Source organism: Melanostigma gelatinosum, assembly GCF_949748355.1.
Source record: "Melanostigma gelatinosum genome assembly, chromosome: 6".
NCBI classification, from domain to species: domain Eukaryota; kingdom Metazoa; phylum Chordata; class Actinopteri; order Perciformes; family Zoarcidae; genus Melanostigma; species Melanostigma gelatinosum.
The window spans coordinates 17,210,281-17,223,391 of record NC_136639.1 but is presented as its reverse complement, the minus strand read 5'-3'; the positions used below and the strand labels follow the sequence as shown (position 1 = coordinate 17,223,391).

Here is a 13,111-nt window from a genome sequence, read left to right as displayed (position 1 = left end):
ACCCAGAGTACCACAGGTTACTTTACAGGCTACTATAAGACCTTGAAACTACAAGCTTGTATGCCGGCTGACACGCTACATTGACACGATACGTTGACACGAACGACAACACGGTCAAAAACTGTTAGCTTCCCGTCCACACACACCTGATTGTCATTACCAGGCCCTTGCCGATATGCACTTTAGGTCAATGTGCCACCCACTGTTCAATGTCAGAACTGCATGTGTAAACCCACCCCATGTTTCCCTCAAATACAAAATATAACAAAACCATATTATGGCTCCAACACACCGGCCCCTAATTGTTCATGGCAGGAGGGCATAAACAATTCAATATATATTTATATAATGGAGCCAATAAATCCATCATCAACTGAATAAACAAAACAAACAAAAACCCAAAATTCCCCTAAGCGTAAGAGGTCACTAATAACTTTGTTATATTTCAGCTTCTTGTAGAAGCCAACGTTTGGTCACTGGCCTGTCCAGTGTGCTAGCTTTGGTTTGCACTCGTGCAGATCTCACCAGTCCTTTCCAGTCAGGACAGATCTTGTCCAACTGTGGCTTCAGTAAGCACCATAAAGGAAGAGTTCTTGAGACCTATCCTGACTGGAAGCTGAACTGATTGAAAACATGGATAAGAAAGCAACCTGGGACCGCTTCTACACTGAGAGCAGCAGCAGCAGCACAAACACCATCAAACACTTTGAGTGGTTCTTTGGCTTCGATGCTGTCTGGGACTTCATTATGCCCCTATTGCAGACCAAGCCCCACCCAGACGGTTTGCTCCAGGTCCTGGATATGGGCTGTGGCACTTCTGCTTCAGGGCCCTGTATTTACAGACACTCTCCTCTCCCAGTCCGGGTCACTTGTGCAGACATGTCCCCCATAGCTGTGCGACTAATGCAGGAGCACGTCCAAACCAAAGCCATTCAACCTCACAATCTTTCCTCTCGGCTTGAGTTCGTAGAGCTGGACTGCACACCGCTCCACAAGCACTACGGTTGTAGCAGTGTGGACCTTATATTTGATAAGGGCACCACAGACGCCTTGCTGAGGTCTAAGGAAGGGAAATGGAAGGCCAATCAGGTGATGAAGCAGTGTTTGAAGGTGTTGCGGAGCTCAGGGTCTCTGCTCCAGTTCTCTGATGAAGACCCTGATGCCGCTGTGGCTGGAGACCGAGGCACAGGAGCCGGGGGTGATTGCAGCAGATGTTGGGGTGCAGGAGGTTGGGGAGCTAAGGGGAATGACTTACTACTGCTACCAAGTGACTCCTCGCTCTATTGTATAGCAACTTCCTTCATCTGGATGGTGATACTATTAAATTAGTAAACTACTGAACTGATTGTAAAAAGTAATTCATCAGGTACACAGACAGAGTGTGACTTATCCTCCAAACTGGACCTCCACAGTCTGACAGCAGAGACAACAAGAAATGTACTACTTATAAAATAACCTGAAGGTAAAGAATGACCTCTTTATGAAATGATAAAAGTTGACAAACTTACTGTAACCAATGATATAATTATCAGTGAGGTTATGTAGGCCATACGATTAACATGCAGTAGATTCAGACTAAATCATCATGATGGGCCTTAATGTTGCCACCTGTCCTGTAAAATGCATTTATCAGCTGTTTTTGATTCATATTACGTTCTGATGTCCCCTTGGCCAGGACCATATCTTTTTTCCTTTCTATAATTTCACTTGGGACTGTTGTATTCATTTTGCTTTTAAGTTAACAACAAAAGAGAAAACACTCAGTACTTTTCATTTACTGAAGTCACAGGAGTATACAAAAATATACTTGACCATGTGGTCATTTCATAATAAGGTTATTTATGTCTCAAAATGACTTGATTTATTTAATCAGTTATATCAGACAGATGGTAGTCCACCCAGTCCTTTTTACCTGTTGAAATCATTTTAAATCATTATCAATACAGTCCGTTTACAAATATAAACAAGATTATTAGACATACCAAGCACATATTATCAGAAACTAACATTATTCTTTTGCCTAGAATATGTAAATCACATACTAATGGACACAGTTGTGATCAGCATAGACGCATACAAGCATAGACTGTACATAAGAGGTTACAAGTAACTGCCATGGAAGGAATCGAGACACACAGAGGATGGACACGACATCATGATCTTTAGTGCAATTCATTACTTTTCAAAACTGGAAATATGCTCTCAGTAGAGTGAAGATCTTCACAGGGTGTGTTTGTAACGATCGCTGCTGTATTGTGCGATTGAAGGAATGCAACCAGTACTTTGATGCAACGTTATCCACATAGAGGCAGTATTAAACAGGTAATAAAAGGTGTTTTGAGGAAAAGCCAGTCACACAGCATCTTTTTGTTTCAGTGCTCAATAGCATCTCAAAATTCCCAAAGCTCCTCACAAAGCTCCTCACTGCTCCTTTAAATTAAATAACAGCAGCTTGTAGAGCATGACATCGGCCCCTCCTTCTCTGACGACATATGGGATAACATTCACAAGTAGGCCCACTCGTCTTTTATATGTGCCCGTCACTCTTGAATTCAATTTATAATCATTTATACAGGCCATATTTTTAAAGGGATGTATCTGTATTGTATTGGCTGTGTCCCAGCTGAGAAAAAAATCTGCCGAGATGTATTTCAAACACTCTCTTGCTCTGGCTTTTGCCACTCTTAGCTAGTCGTGCAGTTTAGCTGAGATGGAAAGAAACTATCGCAACATGTTCCTGCACTTTTGCACCTGCTCTTTTGAAGCAGATGTGGGTTTTTTTTTCCCATGATGAGCTGGCTCTCAAAGATCCAGACTGGTCCACCAGTTTCATTAATAACATGCGTTTATACAAGCTGAATGCTTATGAACCACATTGCAAAAGGTTTTGTAAATCTGACCTTGAGTGTCTTTAGTTGAAGTCGGATTAAAAGAGAGAGAGACTGAGTAGTGTTAGTGACAAAGTGGAGCTCTGAGCTTCCCTTCCCACCTGGTCTCTCCTAGCTGCAGTGTTTCGGACGTTTTCACACACTCTGCCCCAGTTTCAACTCCCTCCATCTTTTACAGATTGGTCAATACATTTTCCCTGTTGTGCCGTGCCCCTACTCATGCCAGGTTGTAGTCACAAGTCGGCTTGTTTTGTCAATTTTCCTCACAGGGCTGGTATCTTCCTAGTTTATTGGCATCTCAGTTGTCCTGTGTCTTGTGTTTTTAATCTGGCTTTTTCACTGTGGTTAGCATTTCATTCTGACACTATTAATGCATGTAAACACAATGCCTATATGTGCACATTTTGTGTATCTGAGTTACTGTTGTGTCGCACAGATTAAATCTTCATCTCAATTGTTAAATGGAGTTGTAACATATGTCATTTCTATTTCTTCTCAATTTTTCTTCATACTGCGGCTTTTGAATTGACAGACTCACAGGGAGAGCTGCACATCATGCTATTGCACCATAGTGTTGTGACACTGTAGACACTGTGATGGGCAAATAGCGTGTAAATATGTTGCATTTAATCTGATATTTTACCTCACATGTTGACTCTTAACACTTGACCAGGTTGTAAATATATGAGAATTGTATGTCTTAAAATATAATATCCCAATTTGGACCATGAACACGAGTAGGTAAGGTGTAATCTCAGCCTAAGAGCTTCACAGACCACCAGCTCCCGGGTCTAGAATTTACGGAAACATATCACAGGAGACCTGTGACTTCTAACTTGACTTCTAAAATGACTTCTAACTTGGAAGTCATTTTTCTGTGTTTTTTTTTCAGTTCTAACAAGTTGTGCCCTCAGAGATGAACGAGGCAATTTAAATAAGACAACAAGATTGTGGGAGATTGGAAATATGCAACTTCTCCATGTTGGCATCAACCGGAAGTCCTGCTTTAGAATACGTTTCAATACAAAGCATTGTCACATATCGCAGAAAGTAGTCCCAGATTATCATCTCTGCTTCCGTCCTGCAGCCTCATCTCCCCTGACAGCGCTGTGTGATACATACAGGGAAGCATAGTGAGTGTCTCTCTGGCAGAGCTTGAGCTGTCTGCCTCGTGTCACCTTTACTGTAGCTACAGTCAAATGCAGAGAGGTTTTCACCTCCCTGGCATGCATGTCTCCATGCCCTTATCCTGTGTGAGCTTGGCGCACACAGCGACATCTCCCTGGCAGAGGTTAAGCTGTTTGTACCACATGGAGATATACAGCTTCCCTCTTCCTCTGCAAGACTGAACCTGCCCTATGCTGGCACATGTTGGCCTCGTCTTGGCAGACCTTGTATGATAACTCCTGTCCACTGGGCTTGTTCTGCAAAAAGGTTGGAACAGGCTACACCAGCACATGTCTGTGTTGATACCTCTCTGGCAGCCACGAGGTAGTTCAACCCCAAAATACGCTTTCAGGGGAAAATCTCCCTGTTACTCTGCAGTTGTCCAAAACAATGATGTTCAGCTTTGGAATGACTGTGGTGCATATTTTGAGGTTTGATCTTTAACAGCTAGGTGTAAAACAATGTTTTTGGAGGATGTTTTGTAAAATGATTTCACATCTCAAACTACTTATGTGTATTTCTTTTTCTTTTGTCTAACAGACTTTTGGGTGTGTCTGATTATTATGTTGAGTAGAACTGTAATCATCATATGTTGGTATTATTATTTAGCTCACGCTTGTTCACACTGGGGGTAAATAATAATATATTCATTCAGTTTTATGGCTCACGAGCCAAGAAACGTGCTTGGCTGAGTTGGTCTGAGACTCGGTGACCCCGGCTGGTGGTTGCTTTGGCCCTTCAGCTCAGTGGAGTACAAATGGCATATTCTTGGCTGGGTATCAACAGCCTGTTCTGTCTTATGCTTGGTGGTGCCTCCATGGTTTGCCCTCTGTGTGCCAGGGCGCCCTCTGTTCCAAACAATGCCCTGCAGGTCGGCGCGTTTGGCAGCTCTCTGCCAGTGATTCAGTGGTTTAGCACTGCTTTCGGATGTGTTTGGTTGCCCATCAGTGCCAGTGAGCAGAGAGCTTTTACCTTCAGCTCTTTTGTTTGCTTATTTTCTTTCCGTCTCAGTCTTCACGCTCAATGTGCTTTCCTGCTGTGCTTCTGGCCTCCTTTCTGTGTCTTTGCTTTTCTTCTTTTCCTTTTCCTCTGTCCCTTCCTCTCTGTCTTCATCTCCATTGATTTCTCTCTCCTCATCCGTTGTTCATCTGCTGCCCTGTTTATTCCCTCCCACTCTCTTCCCTGCTGTCATTTCTGTCTTTTGTGCTTTCTGATCTTCTTTTATCTGAGCTGTCTACATGGTGGGCTGACAGACACACATGGGGCCACACACACACACATACTGCATGTAGAAACACAGTTATTCATACACAAACACACAATCAAACTTTAGAAACTGGGCTCAGAGGAGATTCACAACTATATTCACCCACACGCACATAAACACATACACAAACGCTGTCATCCTGTGTGGCTTCACCAGGAAGAGGGAGGTTTTCAGGATGAGTCACTCTGTACAGTGTTTATTTCCCTCCCTCCGTTAAGAAACAACAGCCTTCAGAAGATAAAACCATGGCAACAGCCTCTGCAGCCATTACTATGGGATCTCGGCCACAACATCACCATAGCCATAGGCAGACAGACACTTACAATGACAGGAATGAGACCATCGACTCTAACGCATTATGGCAACTGTCTTTCTGTCCATACAAATGGAATCATCTCTCAAACTCTCAGGAACCTCATGTAGAGGGATTGTGTCAGTTCTTGTCAGAGGGCTTGTGTGACATAAATTGTGTGTATTCACTATTGATGAAGCTCTGGATGAATCTAACAAGGGACTGGGCTTCAAGAAAGAGGATGGGGTCCCCTCAGAGACAACTTTAGGCAAAGAGATAAGATGATTTTGAGGGTGTTTTAGCCAGAACTGTTCCAGTGATTGATTTAATTGTGTCCCATGTGTCTCCTTGTCTCTGTCTTTCTCGCTCACACGTATTCAAAAGGAGACTGTACACATATGCACAGTTCAGTTTGGCCCGTTTCCTTGCGTGCGCGATGATTTGAAGACGTTGTATGCATAATCTCTTTCTATTTTTTGCTGTTGATTATCGTTTTGTTTTCTTTTGACATGACATACCTTCATATATCTTCATCTTGATTGCGCAGATGTTATCAAAAGCGAGGTACGACATACAACGCCGCTGAATATTTCTAGAGCTGAAATGATTTGTCGATTAACTAATAAGTCAATCAGCATAGAAGAGAGAAAGAAATCTCGCATGCCCTGCGAGATAAGAAAGACATATGCGGTATCAAACGGGACCGAATCTAGAGAAAGAATACATGAAACAAATACAACAGTACCTCCTTCTTGTGGATTACAAAAACAAGGATGAATCGGTTTTCTTATTTAATAGTGTTATAGACGTTGGGAGGAGAGAAAGCTTGAAGCGGTTGCTTTTACATTTATTGGCTCTGTTACGCCTGCCTGAAGGTAATAGTTTGTATTCAGAGTAAAGAATGTGTGACGGGTCCTTCAGGATTCCTGGTGCATGTCCGACAACTCCCAAATAGAGTGTCGGGACGGTCCTTCGTTCCTGTCACTTGCATTGCTGCTTTCACCACGCTGTTGATTTTTTTGGTTTCAATCACACAGTGAGGGTGCCATACCTAGAAGCTGTACCATATCTAATGATGCTTTAGGGCACAGTACTAGAGAATGTTAAGATGACCTCTGTATCACAGAGATGACTCTGGGATCTTTTGATGGGCATCTTATGCTGTTTGCTGAAGTTCTATTGACCAAATAATTAAATGAGGAAAAAAACAGTTAATTAATCAATAATTGCAGTCCTGAAGTTCCATCAGAGATATAATCAAGGGATTAAAACCAGATGGCTAACCAGCCCACACTACTGCCTGAGCTAAGGCCACTCCATTATTTGAATACTGGCTGACACCATTTTAGTTGTTGGCACCTGTTCACTAACACCGGTTAGTGTTGCAATTATTTTTCTAATGCTCTGGGACCGTTGATTATCCAATCGGGAACATTTACTTATTTCTCCTCGTAGCAACAAAAGAAAGGGAAGTATTTGTTTTGAGTCTGTGGTGTCACGTTCGAATACAACTCCATTGAGAATCAATTGACATGGATAATTGGTAGAACATAAAGGTAATTTTTCTGGTTCAAAGCACTTTATCACTCATAAAACAAATTTCCTGGCTATAAAGCTCAAATGCTTCCCACTCAGACAAGCCCCAGTCTATATAACTCACTGACATTGCAGAAGAGTGACTTGATTATCTGCCTACATATGCACATATCAGTTGCATATTTCTTTTTTTGCGTACTGTAATGTCTGTTTCCTTGTTGGAGAGTCATGGTTTCTAAGTTGAAAATGAAGGAAGGTCTTCCACCTGATAATCATAATCTTTAAACAGTTCCACAGTGATTGTGTGAGTGCTAGATAATGACATTTAAATACTTATTCACTTGACATGATGTTCAATATATTATTATTATTATATTGACATTTTTAGATTCACACAGTATAACATATAACTGAAGTGGAACAAGAGTTGAAACTTGTAGATTGTTGCTGTTTATGCACAGTGTGTCAGTGTTTTAACAAGGTTATCCCTATACTGTGTATATATTATATACGTTATGTATAACATAATGTCCATAGATACTGTCAAACGAGACCTGTCATTAAAACTCAATTTGACTTGAAATCTCTTTTCAAGTTTGACTCATTACCAAAAAGGCGTCTTGTTTTTGTATGAGCCCATTTTGTCAATTTTCCACGGATTTGAACGATAAGATGTGCGTGCTTTGCGATAGAAGTGTGAGAGAAAAGGGAGGGAGAGAAAGCCGAGCGGGCGGGCAATGGAGATGTGATGGCGGTTCTCTAAAGTAAGGAGCCCGATGATTGCTCTCACTGGGTTCTGACCTCATGCATTGGTAAACAGGTGTAGCGTTGGTTCTCCTTAACACACAGACAAAGTAGCACAAGTGCACTCACCCATACACACTATTCCATTTTCACAAGACACACACACACACACACACACACCGTGAGTCATTTGAATACACCTGCCTAATGTGTTTGCATCTCATTTCATGGAGGAACCATTTAGAAATTAGAGTCCTCTCACTGGTGGGTGAACTGGTCAACAAGGGGATGTGTTGACTTACACGTCTGACAGATGCATTCGCTGAGGTGCACCTTGACATTAGGTACAGGAACACCAATGCAGACACACACCTGCAAGTGTACGTGCAGGGATGGAGACAACACACACACCTACACACACTTTTGAGAGTCTTCTAAATTATGTGGCATCTTTACACATTCCTATTTCGGGGCAAAGTAATTTTCGAGCCTATTCCAGCCAGAAAAACTCCACTCATCAAACTAATGACACCCCAGATGTTTTTTGGTGGCCCAAAGGGTTATTACAAAGCATTACTCTATTAAACAACAGCTTAGTTTTTTTTTGTTTACTATTCAGGGTCTTGAGGCAACTCACAATACACTGCATTGGCCTGAATATAAACCCTTTTTTTCGAGATTACACTTGGAAAAAGTGGGGTCATGTTACAAATGACTTGCCATAGCTGTCATTACACATTCAACACTCTCTCTGCTTGACGCTGTCTCTATCTGTGTGACATTCGCTTCAAGTATTTCTCTTACCTGGTAAAGTGAAGTGGCAGTTTTGATGGAAAACAATAGTTACCTGGATGTTACCCCACAGTTAATGGTGTTAAATATTTCCTCATGTTTACTTTATTTTAAAGACCTACTTGTTATCTTTAAAGGCATTGCACACTCCTGGTACACCCCACATCCACAGATGATTATAACTCTTCTAAAAAGTCTTCCTTATGATTTTGTTGCACCTGCCAGGGTCTCTGGTACTACATTTATATTGAATATAATCATTACAGTCTCACTGTGTACACTTAAGTTGACACACCGCCCAAATAAACAAATTCATTTAGTGTCATGATTATGCTGGGGAACGTATGCAGGGCAGTGACAGAGAGTATGTGTCTACGAGATAATGAAAAATACCTACCTAATGGGCTGACAGATATGAGTTCCCATGCTCTGTCAGGTGTTGAGATAATTACAAGCTGGCAGGTGGAACTAAACACTGTCACGTTCGCCCCACTGGAGTGTCCTTGAGCAAGACATTTCATTTCTACCAGCAACAGAGTCCCTGCTCTTTAGTTGGCCGTGTTCTCTGGCCTCCCTGTCATGAGCAGAAAGCACAAACCATTTAAATATGTTGTTATTATTACAAAGGGCACATTTGAATTTCAACCCAGGTGAGTAACTTTAAGTGCAGCATCTCTCCAACTGTGAGTCGGGATCCAAAATGGATCCCGGGGATGGTTCATGTGACTACCAGTGTGTTTTAATGAGACGTGGTCCTATGTTGAGGCGAGAGTAAACAATTTGCTTACCACACTGAGAACATAGCAGAAAGCCTTTATTTAGAGGACTACCCAGCTCAAAGGTTGTTGAGTTCTGGAACATTTTATACAAGCAATATTCCCTTTTGCTCCTTTAGTGTTCATTAGAAAAGGACCTTAACCAGCAGTAGGAATGCTGTTTTTTTAGCAGCTGGTATTTTACATTTGATTCTATGAGACTGACTTGTAATTAGTAGGAAGTGTCCACATTTTCATTGAGGAAGATGTTGGGGGGGGGGGGCGATGACGGAGGTAATGAGGGGGCCGTGCTGTGCAATTAAGTGCTGCTTTGTGTCTTGCTCATGCTCGACTGAAACATAATGAACTCTTCTCTAATTTTCAGAAAGTGTCCAATTATTATTGTTTTTTTTGATGAAGGTTGGCGTAGCAGCTTTTAACGTAACACCATAAAATGCACCACAGTTAGGTAGTGATTGGTGTTTTTATACGTCATGATGACATGAAGGGAACATTTTACAGCTGCATACTTCTGTATGCAGCTCATTTCTCTCTTCAGGAAATATGCTGGAATTATGTATTTCTGATATCAAAGTTCGCCCTAAACTCAAAGCTCTCCTTATGAGCTCCCCTTCCTACTCCCACATATTCCTTTGCCACTTGAGTCATGCCCAGTACGTAGCCTGTGCAGTCGGATCTTTTCAAATGCTAAAAGATGTCACGGCAGGAAAAACTGACTCTTCGTTGCCGAGAGAAACCTTTTAACATTGCATAGATTGATACCACAGGGTCAGCCTTGAGCACGCTGGCTCCCTTGTCACCTCCTCCCACCAAGCAGCAGCATTTATCTCTTGGACAGCCACTAAGCGTTGAGTCGTTTTTAATGATTTTTCCACTATCTGATAAGAGGATGGGGCTACTTTTGAACCAAAGTCATAAAGCTCAAAGAAAGAGTCTATTAAAAAAAGCTTTATCTTTAGAATGACAAAGAACCCTGATAGGTAATATGCACACTTTTTGGATTAGCAAATATGTTTTCTTGATTATCCACAATTTGTGTGACGTGACTTTGTTAATTTAAAGCCCACTAAGTCTTTAATCTATACCTGATTAGATACAACAATTAGAGGTATGATTCATCTTTAAAAACCCTTGGACTCATTTGGTGATTAAAAGTTAATAGTTCCCTTTATGTCGATTATTATGTGCATATAACCCATTACTGTATATACTGCCCAACCCCAACCCTACATACTTTAAATTTAGTATGACATGGCAACTTAGCAGACTTGTACAAATAACTGCTGTCATCTAGTATTCAGGAAAAATGGAGTTTGATATGTGCACTTTTAGCTTCTGGAAACCTTTACCCTATTAATAGAACACAGAGTTGCAGAGGAACCGTAAGCAATGATTATCCACGTGGTGATTTTATTTGCGGAAATTAAATCTGTGATTTTCTGGGGTGTTTTTGGGTAACTTCCCAACAAAGGACAATGGGGGAACCAAAAAAAAAAAACACGAATTAAATTGTGCGTAAAAGTTCTGCTTTCGAAGGTAAAATTACAGAAATATTATGAGTGAAATTTTGCTAATTATCAAAAGTAAAAATACAGTACACGCTGGCAGGTTCTGTCAGTGGGATGTTATTATATATGAACTACTTGATTACATGTACTTAGGAGTTTACAATACCATACATTAACATTTGTGTTAGAGGTGTTCAACCATATATCATATTAATCATTAGATTAAAATAACCACCAGATTTTAAAAACGGTAAGTGAACAAATTGATGACATTGTGAGTACTACTACTTGCTTATACAGACAGCTTAGAGATTTGTTCAGTTCATTTTTTTGTTTATTTTACCAGGATAAATAACATGAAAAATGGAAGGCCCAGAATAACATGAGACCTGAGGATGGGAGACAAGCATCTATGATTAGAATGATAACCATGGTGGCACTAGGTCAGACAGCCAGAAAAATAACTCATGAAAAACAGACCTGCATGCAACAGGCTGCATGATAACACCTCGCTTGACTTCAGTGGCTGCAATGGCTGAACCAAAGTCAATGATTTTGACTCTGAGGTGCTTTTGACTCGTCAACATGATGTTTTGCAGTTTGATATTAGTGTGAATGACACCGGCGGTCTTCAGGGACTCGAACGCGGCGAGCAGCTGCAGAGGCAGAAGAAGAAAGAGAGAACCGGCACTTGAAAATCTACAGTTGTGGACATGTTGGTGTTTTTCTCCTGCTTTCATTGATGAGCGTTAGATATGCAAGTCAACATGTTGGTATTGCTCGTTGCTAGAAGGATCAGGTACCTGTTGCGCGATGGGTCAGATTTCCTGAAGAGGGAGCCGGTTGCAGCGTCTCTCCCTGCTCTCTCCCTCTCGAAGTCCTCAAAGAACTGAACAATATTTTCTGGTTCGAGACCACGGATCCTTCTCAGCATGGCCAGCTGGAGAGAGAACACAAGCTATCAGGCAAGTTGCTACATCTGAGTGGCAGTTCATGCTATTAGCAAATGGCATTTTTATGAAACTTGCTACTCAAGGACCTAGATGTTGTACCTCATGGGCTCAAGTGAACCGGTGGCCTTCTTCTTGAAGATCTTAATGACCATGACGTCTTTGGTGTCGACGTATTTGCATTCGGGGACTTTGCTGAAGCAGCCGGTGAACCTGAAGTGCTGTAGCTCGTATGTACTTAGGCGATAAAGAAATGTCACTCCCCACTCCCTTCTTTTAAAATACATTAACCAGCAAGAAATAGGCCTTTAATCCAAATTGTTTTGTTATTATGTTTATTAATAATGAATCACTCATCTAACTATACAGAAAATAATCTCTGTATTAGTGTGAGTATATTGATTATTAAACGTTCTTCAAAATAAATATCAAAATATTTTTATTTAATCATCTTCTCTTAAAAACAAACAAATGTAAAGAGATAATAGCTCCTATTTGTCCGATACCTGATTAGAAAATTGCTGGACCGCAAATTCAAAAGGATTGGTGTGACACATTAACCCATTAATGTAAATATACAGAAGTGCTCCTTAAGGTTAAAGTCAGAATTAAGGTTAGGCAGATGTTTTTTTCATAAAGTACTGCTTGTAAAGTCAAATGTGTAATTAGCTTAAAAAGACTACCTTTAACCTGTGACTTTGTTGGGCGTTATTGTGGGGAGAGGCTTTAATGTCAAAATTGTGCGACTCTCCAATTACCAGCCCCCTTCAGCCACCATCACATCTGGCCTATCAGTGCAGGGGCAGACTATTGACAGTTCTGATTCAGAGAGAAGCGTTTCTCGCCCTCACACATCTGATGGGCCAGTGGGACCTCAGGCCATGTCTTTGACCTATTTGATAGCCAGCAGAGACAACGTGTGACTGTTTTTAAAATGAAGCTGAGAAAGACAACAAGGTGGAAGACAACCCTAAAGGCCTTCACACATATGTGGCGTGAAGACGAAACAACACAAAAATACAAAATACTCTATTCATACCGGGCAGTGATGTGAATTTGTGAACTTTGCAACACTTTTTTTGTCAAAAGGTTTGATTGTATTTGGAGGACCAACTACCAGGATGCTATTGACCAAGAGCAGCGTCTGGCAATCGGTCTGAGGTACATTGTTATACAGCCCAAGCTACTGTA

At 41.2% G+C, this 13,111-nt stretch overlaps 1 protein-coding gene and 1 pseudogene across 2 annotated transcripts in view; both read left to right on the top strand.

The window, feature by feature from the left end:
* Positions 1–13,111, top strand: part of grid2 (glutamate receptor, ionotropic, delta 2) — a gene marked incomplete at both ends in the record, with an annotated part of 423,012 nt that overhangs the window by 84,370 nt on the left and 325,531 nt on the right. The gene's annotated exons all lie outside the window — the stretch shown is intronic.
* LOC306778956 (citrate synthase-lysine N-methyltransferase CSKMT, mitochondrial-like) lies at positions 622–1,291 on the top strand (annotated as a pseudogene). The gene has a single exon. The product of its transcript is annotated as a citrate synthase-lysine N-methyltransferase CSKMT, mitochondrial-like (transcript).